The following is a 17,422-nucleotide window of genomic DNA, read 5'->3' as shown; positions in this document are numbered from 1 at the left end:
ATCATGGGCCTGTTTAAAAATAAATAACTCAGACTTGGAATACTTTGATAGGAAGTGGAACTAAACAAGGTTGTCCGCTTTCCCCAACTTTATTTACTCTTGTTATAGAATGTTTAGCTAACTATTTAAGAAATAATGATCATATAAAAGGAATCACAATAGGAAAAACAGAACACCTAATCAATCTTTATGCAGATGATATGCTGTTAACCTTACAAGATCCAATAAAAGCTGCACCATTCTTACAGAATGAATTAGATAACTTAAAACATTTAGCAGGCTTACAAATGAATTATAATAAACCAGAACTAATGAATCTAGACATGTCCCCCTCAAATCAACTTTTGATCTCCCAACAGCTTGGAACCCCCCTGCTCAGAATCTGAGCATCGGCGATATTTCTTGAGTGGTGGGGGTGCTGCAAATCCCTGGGCCAATGGCTGCATCTTGTTCGTTGCTTCTCTTATTGGATTTCAGACCAGTCATCCCGGGCTCTTTGGGGAAATCTCCTCCCCTTTCTCCTCCCTGCCCCTTCTCTTCTCCGCCCCTTCTGCGCCCCTTCTCCTCCCTGCCCTTCTCCCCCCCACCCCTTCTCCTCCCCGCCCCTTCTCCTCCCTGCCCCTCCGCCCCCTTCTCCTCCTGGCCTCCTCAGTTTAGGAAGGGATTGGGCACGCTGCAGAGCGAAGCTGCAGCTGCACCCGGCATCTCGGTCTCCCAGGCGTCTCTGGGTCTGAGTGCTGAGGCTCTTTGGGGAAATCTCCTCCCCCTTCTCCTCCCCGCCCCCTTCCCCAAGAGGATTCCCCAAGTTCCTTCTAGGATGACCACCCCAGCCAGAAACACTGACGAGGGATTCCAGAGTACTGTGTTCCAGCACAACCTCTGTCTGATCATCTTTGCTATCCTAGAACAGCAAAACAGCTGTTGACTCGCTTTCAGCAACTGTCACCCTCTGATCCATCCTCTTCAAACAAATCAGCAGTTGAGATGAATCAGCTACAGTTAGTTCCTCTTCCTCCTGGAAGAGGCTTGTCAAACACTACTCCAGCAGTAGATTTTTTTCAACAGAGTATTTACAAAATAACAGCCTTATTGCGAAGGCAGGGTAATAAATCTAGTCACCAATATACATGGTGAGTAATGATCCCATTGCCAGATGTGCTTCAACCTTGCAGTCTTCAATGGCATATAAATGAAAACGTTATAGTATGTTCTACACTTTTGTATTTTAAATAGTTTGGATTTCTTTTTAAATGCTTGATTCTGTACAAGTGATAGTAAACTGAGTTGTTTTTTTTTTTAAGGTAACATTTTGTTCCTGACTTTTATATTGTTTCTTAGTTTTATTTGTTCAGGGATTGCTTTCCTTTGGCTTGATTACCCAAATGCATTTGTATATATTGTAAAAATGTTTAAATAAAAGCATGTTTTCAATGGTATGTATGACAGGAGTGCATGCTCTGGGAGATCTGGATTCTCAGTGCTTCCTTCCTGCATGTATATGGGGTGGAAAATATGCCCTTCTCACTGTATAATGTAAGTCGAGGGCCCTAACTCAGCAGCCACGGGCGAGGAAGGACTTTTCTTTTGATGGCCACGCACTGACCCTCCTGGCTCACTGGCCCCTGGCATCCAGAACGAATGTCACTTGGTGTCCAGGGGTGTGTGTGTCACAAAGCAGTTGTTTCCCCCCTGACAAGCCTGAACTAGTGCTTCGGAACAATGTGTTTATTTAAATGTGGGAAAGCTAACGATACGCCACCTTTTTTATACTAGTGGGAGAAGAAGAAAATAATGATACACAGCATGAATGTTTAGCCCAATAGTCCAAAGCACTGCCGGAAGTCAAGGCATGAGGGGGAAATATGCCCCTCTATGCCCAACTCAACTCCACACACTTTCCTTGGGGGGTTTCTCCACGACAACGGAAGGAGAAGCGAATGAAGGATTATCCGGATTTTCCTAGGAATCGGCTCCGGTATGCTTTGGTCCATGCAGGGCTCCATGAGTGAGTGTACCGCACCAGCATAAGTCGCTTCACAAAACATGCTTCCCGGGGAAGGGGGAGTTGGAGTGAACGTCATCTGACTAGCAGGGGCTGCTCAACCAATAAAAGAGGCTTCCCCTTTCTCCTTCTATAAAATCCTGGGTGGTTTTCTCCTGTGTCTTGGCAAAAGCACTCTGCTTCTTCCCCACCTGCCCCTGGCATTAATTACTTCCTTAAAGCACCAAACATTAAAGAAACACAGCTGTAGATCTTTCTCCCTCGGTTAAAGCTTCCATGCTGTGATCCAGGGAAGTGCTGCATTAACTACTCCCGTACAGCTGGCAAAGTGCTTCACGGCCTTTAGGAGATTTAACCCTGTGATTACTTGAAGCACCCTGACTCCAGCCAGCCCTTTTTCTAATCCCCTTTCTCCTTTCCCCTGAAGCTCCTGATGCTGCAAAGGAGTGAAGCTGTGAATTAATTACTTCCAGAAAGAAAGGAAGGAAACATCAAAGACAAGCCTCATTGAACACAATGGAGTTAACTTCTGAATAGACACACATATATTTGTGGTGGGACAGACAGGGACGGGAAACACAGGGATGGGAAAGCAGCCCCCTTTGTAACCCAATGCTGTGCACGATCAAAAATGCGAATTAGTTACTTCCGAATGGCAATAAACCAAACGACAGAGAATCGCAGCTTTGAGAGAGCACTTTGCAGCCTTTAGGGAATTAGTGCTTTAAAATGTGCTATTTCAATTGAGGGGGATCTCTGTAAATTCTGAAGTGCGCATTCAGGGGACAAGCCTCATTGACCAAAATGAGAGTTACTTCTGAGTAGACACTAATTGCTTTGTGCTGGACAACATGGGATGGGAAATTCAGGGAGAAGAAACACCCTTTGACCGGCATCATGGTGAAAGGCACACCCCTGGGCAGGGCTAGCATACCCGAAGTAAATGCGGGGGTTGGGACACACAAAAGCTATACCGTGGAGAACCTGACTTAAAGAATGGGACTTAAGCAGTCTCAGGAATCCGTTTTTTCCACGAAAAGCTCCAGTGTGGCTGCGGGATGGCCAGGACGTCGTGCCCTGAACAACCTTGAAATGGAGCCAACTCGCAGCAAATTGACTGTGGAGACACACCTTTGGTGTGTCTTTCTTGGGTGGGGGGGTCCATAGGCAATATCTGGCCTGCAGAAGTTCCCCATCTGGCTCACCCGTTTCTTCCCCAGGCACTGCCCCCTCTCCCAGCAGGGAAAGGGCCTTATTTCCACTCATCAGCTGGTCAGAGAGAAGAGCTTCTCCTTGATGAGCACTGAAAAAGGCTCCTTTTCTCATGCTCAGTGAGATAAAGCTCTTACATGCTCATGTGGTACAGTCAAGACACATCTGCCTCTCACGCAGGGACCTAGGAGAGGGTCGTCCACAGCACTGACAGCATATTTAAAGGACATCCCCATCGTCTTCGCATGATGAGGCAAACAGAGCAATTAACCGGGGACAAATACCAGAAAATATGGACAGTTGGAATGGATGCTAATGACAACCGCAGAGCTGCATGAATCCCTTTGAGACGGCGCTCACTAGACAGCCAAGCCACCTTTTGTGACCCCCACCCTTAACAATTATTCTTAAAAGGCTATAGGATAGGGGGATGATTGGCTAAAACTGGGAGGGGGGCTCAAGGAGCACAACTCAAGGATTTCACAAGGAGACCCTTATCTTTCCCCACGTAATTCAAGCCCAGCGCTACAACGTGTTACGTTGTACACACGTGTTACGTGTTGGGAGACCACACGTAAACACAGTATTGACGAGGATGCTGTACTTCCCTACGGAGGTGCCCATGTGAAACGTTGGAGGGTGTGGTTTAGCCCTCCCCACTCCATTTTCCCACGCCACATCCTCTCTCAGTAGATTTTGACCTGTGGGGTTCAGAGCTGTGGGTGATGAATTTGGAACCCCGTGGGGTGTGTGGTGGGGAGCCCCTTGATGGGTCTGGGAGGGTCAAGCTCCAGTCTCCCTGTTTCTTCCTTCACTCCCAACTGTCCCCTTCCAAACCAGCTTTTCCTGTAAAAACAAAGGGAGGTTTTTTTTTTCTCTTTTTCTTCCTGTTTTGCATGTGATCTGTATTTTGCTTCTAAGAAAAGAGAAACAAAGATGAATATCTGAAAGGAACTCATTCTGTGCTGCAGGGCTGCCACAGCAAAGTTTCAACTGAAACCTTCAAATGCATGCCTGGAACTGTGTGTGTGTGGCAGAAAGGGGGCAGGTTTGGGAGAGGTTCCCCCCGCCCCGGCAGCTGTCAGGGATTCAAATGCACACATTGGCACGGAAAACACTGTCACTCAGATCTGCTACTCTGGGCAAGGTTGCATCGAGGAAACGAAACTGTTTAGAGGGCTGGGAAAGGAAAGCACTGACCAAGCAAATGCGAGCAGCTTTCCTCTCCCTGATTGCCAGGGGAGGTAGAATCTGCCAGGCTCAGCCCTCGGGACCGCTCCCCTGCCTCCGTCTCTGCCATGGATCTCTACAACATCGACGCAAGGCGGCTGGATAAGTTCATCCATGACCACCTCCAGCCCAACGAGGTCTTTCTGGGGCAGGTGCGCTGGGCCATCGGCATCATCTGTACATTCCTGAAGGAAAATTGCTTCAAGGATGAAACTCGCTGGATAGATCCCCGGCCCAAGGTGCTGAAGGTTGCTAAGGTAAATACTGGAGTCCTCTGGACACTAGAAAGGTTGGGGGGGGGGGGCAGATTCAACATGTGAGCAGTGGGGTAGGGAAGGTGCTCATTTGTCATGAATGATAACAACAACAACAACATCTTGTGGCTCACTGAAGACTAATAAGTTAATGTAAAGACTAACAGCAATCATGGGCCAGGAAAAAAAGAATGTTTTTGAACGAGGCACCAACACCTTGCAGAAGGTGTCATCTTAGGAACATAAGAAAAGCTGTGCTGGATCAGAGCAAAGGCCCATCTAGTCTAGCGTCCTGCTTCCCACAGTGGCCAGCTGGATGCCCAGGGGAAGCCCATAATCGGCCCACGAGTGCATAGCCCTCTCCCGCTGCTGCTCCCCAGAGACAGGTAGTCAGAGGCCTGCCACCTCCAATGCTGGAGGGATCCTGATGAGGACCCAGCTCCCTTTTGCACACAAATGCCTCTGCTAAGATGGCGCTTGCCAACGGAGGTTTTTATAGGCCCTTATAATAAAGTTAATCTTAAATATGTAAAATCTGCGAACAAATTAGTCATGGGTTTGTGTGGGTGGGGGGGTCGGATGAGCAATGCAGAGAGCAGAAGACTGAAGAGGTGGAATTTAATTACACAGTGAGGCCAGGAAGCTCAGAAATGTGAAAGAGAAATACTACGCAGAGCACCAAGATTCAGTTACTCCTGACTGGTGGCACTTTGGCAAAGTGAGGGTAAGGCTGTAACTCAGCGGCACAGAACTACTTCCAGCCCAAGGACAAAATTCTGCTTTGGCGAAGCTCCTGGGGCCACATTCCAGTGGTGGGTGGGGCCAAAGGCCAAAGCGGCAGGGCCCAAATCACCAAAAACGCTGGCGTATTTTAGCTTAAAGCTCTTCCTGCCCATGACAAAGCCTTAGGCGAGTCAACTCAACCTTTTAGAAGGGGTGGGGGGAATTGGTAGTTGGTGGGTGGGGCCAAAGGAAGGAGTGGGGCTATGTGGGGAACACTGGAGGGCTGGATTGGGACCCCTGGCAGGCCAGATTTGGCCCCTGGGCCACCACTCCCCTGCTGTAAATAATGGACACCTACAGAGGGACGCTCGCTTTAGAAATTGTAGGGGAGCCAGAAGAAAGATGTGAGTCATCACAATACATACTGGGACATACTCTGGGGCCTGTCAAAAAGTCCTTACCCCTCTCCTTAACCTAGCACCCCAGGGGGCCCTAGGTAAGCCAGATTAAATTGGTGTCTGGTTGCATCAACTTTATTCCTGGGACTACCAGCATACCAGCATAAATGCAAAGTTCTTCTTGAAGAGGAAGCTGTTTAAAATGAGGATCAAGAAAGGCGGCAGCTTGCCAGACCATGTAGACATGTTACCAGTTGTTTTCCGGGCCAAATTCAAGGTGTTGGTTTTGACCTTTAAAACCCTATATGGTTCCGGCCCAGCCTATCTTAAGGAGCGCCTCCAGCAGCACCAGACAGGCCACTTAACATCAGCCTCGGATGGCCTTCTCTTTGTCCCATCAGCCAGGACAGCTAGATTGGTGGGGACGAGGGAGAGGGCCTTCTCTGTGGTGGCCCCCACTCTGTGGAACTCCCTCCCTAGGGAACTCTGTCATGCCCCCTCTTTAATGAGCTTCCGTCGTGCATTAAAAACGTGGTTGTTCAGGCAGGCATTTGGGGTGGGTTAGGGTATTTTAGAAAATGTTTTTATTGTAGAATTTTATTGTTTTAAACTGTTTTATTGTATGTTGTACATCGCCCAGAGTGGCTGGGTGACCAGCCAGATGGGCGATTAATAAATTTAATAATAAATGAATAAATAATAAACGCAGTCTTGCATGTTGTTGAGGAGCTGTGGGCAATTGGCTCATAGACCCCAGAGGAGGATGTTGTGGCCATCATCTTGTGCAGCCTCGATGACTTCTTCAAACCCCTCATAACAGCCTTGGAAACGCGCCCTGAAACAGAGCTAAAATTGGACTATGTAAAGGCCAGGCCGATTAGTGAGTGGAATTGCAGGATGGAAAACATGGCCGATGCCTCATGTAAAAGGACAAAGGCTAGGCCAGAAACAAAGGCCACGAGGGAATCAGAACAAGCCCTTCAGGCAAAGACAAGAGAATGCTACAGATATGGAGCCAAGACCCATTTCAAGAGATAGTGTCCCCAAAATGGTCACAAGACGAAGCCAAAGAGCAACAGGGGGCACAGTAAACTGCGAGCCACAAGGGGCCCATTCCCGCCAGTCCATTTACCTCGGAGTAACCAGAGCTCAGAGGCACAGCCTAGTTTGGGTGCTGGACTCTGGAGCTAGCAGCCACATGACTAGCCGGAGGGAGTTCCTCAGGGAACTGGATCACCAAAAGCAGGGTTACGTTTGCCTGGCTAATGGGAAACAGATAAAAGCAGCTGGAACAGGAGAAGGCACCACAGACTGCATGGCACCACTGCATGGCGGGAAAACAAAGCTAAGAGATGTCTTGTTTGTGCCAGACCTAGAGGGGAGCTTGCGCTCAGTAAGAAAGCTTACAGCAGATGGAGTTGTCCTACTTTTCAAAGGGGATGAATGCCAAATCTCCAGAGAAGGAAGGTTGTGGGGCAATGACAGGGTGAGGAACGCTATGTATGAGATTGCTGGCAGCAGAGAAGAGGCCAAGAGGGCAGACCACACACCCCACGACAGTTGCATCCACCTCTGCCACAGACGCATGGGGCACAGAAGCATGGAGGCAGTGAAGGAGTTGGTGACCAAGGAACTCACTGCAGACTTACAGATTCCAGCATGCAGGTCAAAGATGAGCTGTGTGTGCTGAATCAAGCCCAAGTCCATACGAGCCCCACTGCCCAAGGCAAGTGAGAGCAGAACTAAAGAACCACTGGAGCTCATCCACTCCTACTTCTGTGGACCTCAGGAGGCGATAACCTCTGGAGGGGGTAAGTATTTCCTTACCTTCATTGATGATTATTCCAGGTTCGCAACAGTGTACATCATCAAGCGTAAGGATCAAGTACTGAGCAAACTGAAGGAGTTTGTTGCAGCAACCAAGAACAAATTCCGCAAGACATTGGGTGCCATTCATACCGGCAATGGAGGAGAGTACATCAGAAGAGAGATGGAAGCGTACCACCGGGCCCAAGGCATCGTGCACCAAAAGATGGTCAGCTACTTGCTGGAACAGAGTGGCATGGCTGAGAGCTGCAACAGATCACTCCTACACATGGTAAGAAGCATGCTGTCAGATGCAAATCTACCATTTAAATTCTGGGGAGAGGCGGTGTCTACGGCAGCCTGCATACAAAACAGGCTGCCAGCCAGGGCCACTAGCAAAACACCTTTTGAACGGTGGCATGGAGCCAAGCCGAAGGTGAGCCCTCTGAGAGTGTTTGGGTATAAGGCCTGTGCTCGCATCCCAGAACAGAAAAGGACCAAGCTGGCTGACAGAGCCGTCGAAGGGGTCCTGGCGGGATACAGTCTCCACCATAGAGGCTACGGAATTCTTATTGCATCATATGATTGCAGCATCATAGTCAGCCGAAGTGTGCAGTTCGATGAGACTGCAATGACCAGGACTATGGAGTGGAGGAGGGGAGCCCATGGCACCCAAGGAAGATGAGAGGTCCAAGAAAGGCATGCCACCAGCCAGGTACGGGGGCTATTACTTTGCAGGCAGAGCACAACAGATCCAAGAAGCAGTGAGTTGGGAGGACGTTGCCTCCTTGCCCAAGGATGAGGCAGACCGGTGAAAGAAGGCAGCACAGGAAGAGGTGGACTCATTACCCCAAAATGGGACTGGGACCCTTACTGAACTTCCCCCCAATCGCAAGGCAATCGGCTGCAGGTGGACCTTCAAAGTGAAGTGCAACGCAGATGGTGAAGTAGAATGCTACAAAGCCAGGTGAGTAGTGAAGGGATCTTCTCAAAAGTATGGGGAGGCCCATGATGAAACATTTGCCCCAGTGGTAAAGCATACCACCATTAGAGCAATGTTGAGCGTGGCAGCCAGCAGGGAGATGCAAGTTAGGCATCTGGACATTAAAACAGCATTCCTGTACAGTGAAATGGAGGAAGACTTGTACATGATGCAGCTGCCAGGGTTTGTAGATCCAGACAGGGCAAGGAAAGTGTGCAAACTGCACAAAAGCATTTACGGACTTAAGCAGGCCACCAGGGCCTGGAACGAGACAATTAATGGCGTCCTAGTAAATCTGGGCTTCATCAAGAGGAAAGCAGACTCCTGCCTCTATACCAGACAGAAGGGGGGCAGGTGGGCATACATACTGGTGTATGTGGCGATTTGGTCCTGTGCTATGGGCGGGAAAGCGATGGCATGGAAGTGATGCTCAGACTGAAGCAGAACTTTGAAATCCAGGACCTGGGTCCAATAGCGCACTATTTGAGTATACAGGTCGAGAAGGGGGAAGATGAGAGCTTCCTCCTTAGTCAAAGGTGGACGATCGAGGAGATGCTGCTGGAGTTTGGAATGACAGAGGCGAAGGGGGCCAAGACTCCCATGGCCACAGATCACTTGAAAGGGCGAGCCGATGGTGTTCATCTGCCACATGATCAGCAGTATTGAAGGGCCATTGGTAAGCTGCTATTCATCCAGACATAGCTGCAGCCATGGGCATCCCGAGCAGGAAAGTGGCCAAGCCATCTCAACGCAACTGGAACGGAGTGAAGTGCCTGATGTGCTACTTGAGAGGTGCCACACATACAACCGCCCAGCAGCACACACATGGGGCTGATCAGGTTTGTGGATGCAGACTGGGTGGGCGATGAGTCAGGCCGCAAGTCCACATCAGGAAACCTGTTCTCAGACAACGGCAGGACTTTTTCCGGGCAAAGTAGGCTACAAAGTTGCGACTGCATCATCTATCATGTGGGACCTCGACCGGCACCCACTCTGGAGTCAAAGCCCAGTGTAGATGGGGCCATGAAGGGACTCCCGTGCCCTGTGTACTGGCAGGGTTCTCCCAGGAAGCATTGAAAGCACCCCTGTTCTCTACTGATGTGGCTCTCGATGGAAGGGGGTGGCTCCAGAAAGCAGAGCTGCCTACCCTTCTCTCCAGCCAGCAGAAAGGAAGCTGGGATCCTGCTCGCTGTCACCAGGACCACAGCTGCTTTCAGGGGGGCTTACTTTCCTCCCTGGATGGGTGGGGGAATCGCCCTTTTCAGCCGGGAAGGAAGAAGCAGCGTTGAAAGCTAGGATTCACTGGCTATTCAACTGTTTTGAAATGTCCCCCCTCCTCCCCCCGCTGAGCAGGGAGAATAACCATGCAGGGCTTCAAGGAGTGGCATGGTCATTTTAAAAGTGTTTTTTTTTAAAGCAGTTGTTTTAGATCAGGCACTAATGCTTGAGTGGGACTCCAGCTCCTCCAAATGAGGAACAAAGCTTGAAGGCAACTATCATCCTTGTTTTCAAAGGGCTCTCCCCCCCGCCCCCCGATGATGGGACAATCCAATTCCAGGAAGTGAACCACACAGGAGAGTTTGAAGAACAGCAGACAAGGGTTTTCATTGAAAAAGAACTATGTTGCACGGTCACCGGTAAGCATAATTCTCCTCCACACATACAAAATTTGTAAGAAATTCACCCCACCCCCATGAAAGAGGGAGAAAAACAGTTGCCTCTTTCACAGGGGGCAGAAAGTTTCACGAAAATGGGAGGGCAGAGTCAGCACAGCACTAGTCATAACCCCAACTCTTGGACCTTCCACTCAGCAGCAGAGGATTCTCATGAGGATGAGGCATAGATAACTTCTTCAGGGGCTGGAGAGTCAGTGCCTTATTCAGGACCCTCCTCGCCAGAGGACACAGACCTGCCATTATCTTCTGGCCCAGAGGATGAGTCCCCAGCAGAAACTCCATTTCCACAGCCTTGCAGAAATCTCAGGCTACAAAGGCAGACAATGGCCCTTTAATAGTCCAGTCAGCTTCACCAGGAGAGGTAGGGCTGACCACACTACAGACCTTGCCAGCCTACATAAGGCTTCAGTTGGCATTAGCTTCCTGCTAAGGCAACATCCTCCTATTGTCCCTAGTAGGAGAGAGTTCCAGCCAGCAGGACCTACTTGGAGCCCTCCAAGGCCCTATTTTCTTCTTGCCTTATTCTGACTGCCATTGCATGCTACCAGCTTTCCCCGTGAGCCTCAAGGGACCACAGAATAGGACAGTGAATCACTCCCCCCCATTTGAATACTCGCCTCCCGCACAAAAAGCTGCAATCCATCTGAGATGTTTGCAGGTTTTGTACATTGTGACTTTTATCCTCCAAGGAATCTGGTATTCAGCCCAAATAAGAAACTAAGCAGAGAAGTCTTGTTAAATTATTTCTAGAACGATCAAGAAAAAACACCCTAGAGAAATTATAAAATTAAAAAAATGTTCCCCAACAAATAACACAGAATCTAAACTTCATATAGGGAACAAAACGGCAACAACAAAGCCTTTAAATTGATTGGCTTCCGATTAATCAGGTTGTCCCATGGAATTAAAGAATCGCAGAAATACAGGCCTAGAAGTGACCTGCAGGGCAAGGGATGTTCAGTAACAAATAAATATATAAGGCTTCTCAGACAAGTAATCAATGCTACAGGAAAAGCCCCAAAAGCCAGGTCTACCTGACAGTGTGATCTGGAAAAAGGCATTAGCAGTGTTCAAACGATCAATATTTCAGCTGTAAATGAGGTTTTGGGTACGCACTTCACTCCTCCCTTCATGCAAGCTGAAAACAAACCAAGAAGTCTTTCATTAACCATTGTTTCCCATTTAATCCAAACCAGACAACTATGGTTACCAGCTTCAGAACAACCCAGGATATTAAACCAACTTAAAACAATGGTTTCATACCCTGGCTTGTTCCAAAGCTGGTAACCATAATTTCCCAGTTTGGATGAAACGGGAACTAGGGTGTTGTTGGTTCAGCCCAGCATCTGTGCAGTGAGCAGCCTCCCTGTGTGTGGGGGGTCTCCTGTGTGGCTCTGGCCTCACAACTGGCCACAGAATCCTGCATTCCTGGTTCCCTGGAGACCTGCGAGGATTCTGCCAGAATCAGCTGGTTCAGTTGGTAGCTGAGCAAGGCAGGCCTCTTCAGTGGCAGGAGGGGCGGCTTCTCGTGTTTTCAGCACAGGGAAGGCGGCTTCTCCCCAATCAGTCCAGAGTCATGTCCACTGGTGCAGTCCTTCCTGTGTCCCAACAGAACATTCTTTCTGGATGGATATGTACAACCGAAGACTGGCCTGCAGGCTCAGGAATGGTACCTTTTCCTCTTTAAGAATCTCCTTGTGGCTGCCAAGCCCAAGCCCAAGTCCCAGTCCCAAGGTGAAGAGCCAGGCACATCTCTCTGAAATGTGGACAGCATCTTGTATGGAAGAGGTCTGTGAGGGCAGCCCAAACCTGGAAAGGTCTTTCATTTTAGGATGGCCCAATGCCAACTGTGTTGCTAGTTTCAGTTCTGTCGAGCAGAAAGAGAAGTGGCTCGCTTCCCTTCAAAGTCGAATCAAAGATTAGAAAGCAAAGGATTATCCCAAGAGCATTCCCTTGAAGAGTATTATGAAGGGTACTGAAAACTGTGCATATTCAGAAACCTTAACGATAACCAACAGGGACACAGCAAATGATGTGATCCTCATGGCCTTGCAGCAGCTTGGAATTAATGGCACTGAAAAAGAGTATCAGCTGTGGGTGAATTATGGGAAAGAAGATGCCCCATATCCCCTTATTGGACATGAATATCCATTTGGAATTAAAATGAGCCACGTTCATGACACTTTGCTTCAGACACAGGGATCAAAGGACTGTGTCTGCCCGCTGGACCTTCAGGGGGCCTTCCTGATGGCACAGTTGCCCCAGGAGCTTCAATGCCAGTTCATGCTCAAGCCAAGTCTACTGGCCACTGGCCATCAGCTGAATGAACTGAGCCAAAAGCCACTTAAAAGGAAAAGATCCATTATCAACTGGGCCTTCTGGCGGGGAACAGGTGCCCCACTGGATAATGCACCACCATCACCAACTTCTCCTGTATCAGGGCTCTTTCGTCTTTCACTGCCAGCCATCTGTGAGAATGGCAACCTGCCTAAAGCAGTCTTGGATATGCTTTCGTTTCTCTATCAAGAGGGGCCTTTCACTTGGGGTATTTTCAGGCGTTCTGCAAATGCAAATTCCTGCAGAAAGCTGAGGGAGAAGCTCAGGTCTACAGATGAAGTGCGCTTATGCTGTGAGTCCATCTTGGTGATGGCCTCTGTGTTTAAGGATTTCCTTTATAATATCTCAGGCAGCATTTTCTCATCCCAGCTCTGTGATCAGTGGGTTTCCTTAATGGATAAAGGGAACCGTGAAAAGAAGATAAAAAGCATCCGCAGGCTAGTGGAACAGCTCCCCAGAGCCAATGGGGTGCTGTTGTATTACCTCTTCGGAGTACTGCATAGCATAAAAAAGCAGTCTGAAAACAGGCAGATGACTGCCTTTAATTTAGCAGACTGCATTGCCACCAGCTTGCTCTGGCCTCTGGCTCCTGCAAGCCCTGGGACTGAAGGAGAATCGCAAAGAAGGTTTCTGTCCTTGTACAGTTCCTAATTGAAAATTGCTGCAGGATTTTTGGAGAGGAAAATTACTTCCATCTTTGCAGATATCATGCTCAATAACAACAGAGAAGATGGTTCAGATCTCTCTTCTTTTCACCTGAATGACTCCTCCCACGACAGTCTGGAAGATGAGCTGAACAACTGTGCAGACTCCTCATTTAACAATCTCCCTAAAAAATGAGGTCAAGAGAACAGGAGCAGGGGCTCTGTTTTGACCTTGAGTGACTGTGACTTGGACCCACCAGAAGCAGAAGACCCTCAGATCAAACTATCAGCCAGATCTCACCACTGTCTATTTCTGCTGGCTTCCATCACAAATCTCCATCCTGGGAGCACTCTGAGAATGAATCTCTGTGCTCCATCACATTGGGCTACTTGTCGATTGCCACCTCAAAAGTTCTCAAAAGCTCGAGAAGACACCGGCGCTGCTCTGAACTCACCATCGGCCTTCTTGACTCCAAGTTTATGCCCCTTGGTGGATTTCATGAAAGTGCCGTGCGCAAAGCCAGCTGTGATGCTGTTCTGTCCCACACAGATGAAGACTATCTCAAGCAGCTTTGCTTGCTACAAGTGGAAGGCCAGAAGCTTATAAATCAGAGTTTGGTTACAAGGATAGAAGTGGGCACAGATGGTCCTGAAAGCCAGACCAGTGAAAAGAAGGATGTATCTAACTGCCTTCTCCTACCACTGCCCCTTAGGTTGAACTCAAAGACTAGCTGTTCTATCTTACCGTTCCTTGGCACCTCCCCTTCAGGGTCTTCAGCGGGCTCCCTAGATAGTGCTTTCCCCCATTTTTTGGACTACTCTGTTTCCCCCAACAGAGACCTCCTCTCCTCTGGACTGTGCATTTCACCCTCAGAGGAAGTATGGGGAGGTTTCTCCTGATTTCAACCCTTTCTCAGGCATCCACCTTGGATCAGGAGTTGGCTGTTTTCCTAACCAAGCTAGTGGTTATAATGGCAGCTTGGCATGTGTGAGGAAAGAGAGTCTGGAATGGCCTCCTCTCTGTCCCTGTCACTCTGCATCCCTGCACATGGTTAAAAAGTGGAGCTTCCACCATGAAGAACTGGACTCTTCGGAAAAGGGAAAGAACCTCCAAGCAGGAAGAGAGAAAGAACAGCTCCATTAAAATAACGGTGGAGTTGTAAACGTATCCTTCGGATGCATCTGAGGGTAACTTATATCAAAGGCAACAGCAAGGATTGGGCAACACTTGTGCACCAGATGTTAATGTTGTGTCAGTGGACCAGGAGAGTGGTCCTTCTCAGGGAGAAGTTGGGCAACTCAGCAGCCGTCCTTTTTGTCCAGTGGAAGTCAAAGATAAGGGGCTAAAGGCCTTAGAGCTTTTGGTAGAGCAAAGCAAAGAAGAGGAAGAGGAGGAACATTCTTCATTTTTTCCTTCTCATAAAAGACAACCTTCCTGTCTTAATTCAAGTGCTGGACAAAAACCTGAGCCAGATGCTGTCTGCAGCGCTGAATGTCAATGGGTCACCGAGGAAAACTTAACTGAATTTGCGCTTTTCACAGAGGTCACAGCCCAGCAAGTAGCAGCTTCCAAGAATGATAGATCTTTGTCAAGCACAGAGCCCAAAGTTGTTGAAGACACCTCCGGAAGGGAATTCTGTGCCTCTCCGAACCTCAGTGAAGCCGAGGATGAACTTATGTTTCAGTCTGATTCAAATAATTGTTCCCGCAAATTGCAGGAAGGGTCTGATGCTAGCAAAATGGAATGGTTAAAAAAGCTGTGCAGTAACCCCCAATTTGAGGAGATGGACCAAACATTTTTCACAGAGGAATCTTACGTTTGAGCAGCCAGTGTCTTAAAAAATGTATTTCAACATAACTTTGTTTACTTTAATATCCCAGGGGTAATATATTCTCATCAGGGACTTCATGGACCTCGTGCTGTTTGAGGAATTACCAGAATAGCTTTTCCACATATAGTCTTGTGATTTCAAAGACATTTCCTGATAGCTGGGAAGGCCACATCAAAACCTTCAAGAGGAACACTCAATTCTAAAACACTAGCAAACACTTGTGGATGGGCTTGCTGTGTGTGGCTTTTCTCTGAACCACTCCTGTATGTTCTAAACATGGTATGTTTTGTGTCCATTGTGGTTTGGATGTAGTGTCTGAGGTCAGCCTGGGCTCCATAGCTATGGTATCGTATTTATAGTTTGAAGCTGATGGTCCTCCAAGGAAAGAAAGTGTAATGCTTTTGTATGTTTTATGAGGCAACTGTTCAATAGTTCCAGTAACTTTCCTTTCACAGCAAACAAGAAGAAGGTTTTTAAAATGAAGTATAAATCCTGACCTCCTATATCTTACAGCTCCCAAGTTTTGTGTGTGTCAGCTTTTGTGCTCCATTTGGCTATTACATTTTTGTTACAATTGTGAATAGTTTCTTAATGATGATACACTCCAATGGCATTACATCTTGGGGGTGGTATTGTTGCAGGCAGGCCTGGTGTAATTTTATTATATACTATTGAAACCATCTTTATTATAATATATTGAAAGTAATGCATTATCTTCTAAATGCTTTGAGAGTATATAAAATATCTTGGTAAATTTTTGCTACTGTATATGTTCTCAAATAAATGTATATTTTTGTACTTGTGGATGTTTTTTTTTAAAGGAACTAGTGTTAATCAAATACTTCCTGCTTTGTTTTCAGCCAATGTGAAGGGAGTAAGTAAGCGTCCATGCCCAAAGGCTTGTTCATATCTTGTTAGGCTGAGGTACTCGTAGTCCAAACCAGGCCAGTCATAACTTCCAGCTAGTTGGGTTTCAGATATTTGTGTGTTATAATAGAAATGGCTTGACACAGCAGAAACTGCAGTTGGCTACTACCTTTATAATAGAGTGTGCAATGAAAATAAAAACAAACAACTTGAGCAGTGTGTAAATGCATTTCTATCCTATATTCACCCTCCCTCTAAAACTGGAGTAAGGAACCCCTGGCCCATGGGCAAGATCCAGCCCAATATCAGCCAACCTATGGCCAGATTTCTACAAATAAATTGCTTTCCTCACTGCGCCCCGAGGAGGAAGCAAGCCCTGATCGTGGCTGATGGAGTTCCAGGTAGCCCACACCACTACCCGCCAGAAGCCAGGCAGGCAGCAGAGATGTGTCTGTAGTAGCGCAGGCACACATGGTGGGAGTGGCCCTTCTTCTTTGGCCAGCACTGCCCTGCTCTGCCTCTGTCCTGGTTCAGCTAGCTCAGGGCAATGAAGTCAGGACTGCAAAAAGCAGCGAACATGTGAAGCAGACACCGTTGCTGCTGCTGCTCCATGTTTCACAGACCAGCTTGGAGATGCCAGATCCCAGGCACACGTATCCCTGTAGCTAGAGGGAGGCCAGGATCTCTTCTCGATCATCCCAGAGTGCAGGACACGGAAGAAGGGGCTCAAGTTACAGGAAGCCAGATTCCGGCTGAACCAATTACCTAGGGAGGTGGTGGGCTCTGCCACACTGGAGGCCTTCAAGACGAGGCTGGACAGCCATCTGTCAGGGATGCTCTGACCTGGATTCCTGCATTGAGCAGGGGGTTGGACTCGATGGTCTTGTAGGCCCCTTCCAGCCCTACCATTCTATGATTCTATGAAAACCTATATCCTCTATCTTGATAGTGGCATAGTGAGATAGCGAGATGGATGGGGGAACTGCTATTGGGCTGCCCGGAGCTTTGCGGGGATGGCCACTAGAATTTAGTGGTAGGCAAGGTGAAATAAATGCCATGAGGTAGTGCAGAACTCTGGTGGCCAGCGCTGAAATGGTGGAAACAGCAGGGAAACACCCCTTGACTGGGGTCAGTGAAGTGAAAGATACACCCCTGAGCAGGGCTACCATGCTGGAGTAAATGCGGAGGGTGGTGCCCACCACAACAGACGTGCAGACAAGCTGTATTAAGGAAAACAATGAGACTAAAAGTCATCTCAGAAGAACCGGTTCTTTGGCGCGAAAATCCAGAGTGGCTGCGAGATGGCCATGACGTCATGTGCCCCAAAAGATCTCCAAACGCAGCAATCTCGCAGTAAATCGCTCATGGAGACACCCCCTTGGAAATTACCTTTTACACATTGGAGCAAATGTGTAACATGGCTGCATGGAAGTCAGCTGGCTTCGGTCTGCAAAGGGGC

General features: G+C 48.2%; 1 pseudogene across 1 annotated transcript; it reads left to right on the top strand.

The window, feature by feature from the left end:
* The first annotated feature begins 9,432 nt into the window (after window positions 1–9,432).
* Window positions 9,433–16,176, top strand: LOC146336281 (rho GTPase-activating protein 20-like; annotated as a pseudogene). Its single transcript, XR_014785797.1, has 4 exons — window positions 9,433–9,541; window positions 10,122–10,244; window positions 10,574–10,644; window positions 11,768–16,176. The product of XR_014785797.1 is annotated as a rho GTPase-activating protein 20-like (transcript).
* The last annotated feature ends 1,246 nt before the right edge of the window (window positions 16,177–17,422 follow it).

This window comes from Heloderma suspectum, chromosome 13 (assembly GCF_057233095.1).
Source record: "Heloderma suspectum isolate Gila_16-S chromosome 13, 16-S_ref, whole genome shotgun sequence".
Classification (NCBI taxonomy): domain Eukaryota; kingdom Metazoa; phylum Chordata; class Lepidosauria; order Squamata; family Helodermatidae; genus Heloderma; species Heloderma suspectum.
This window is presented reverse-complemented; position numbering and strand designations above follow the sequence as displayed.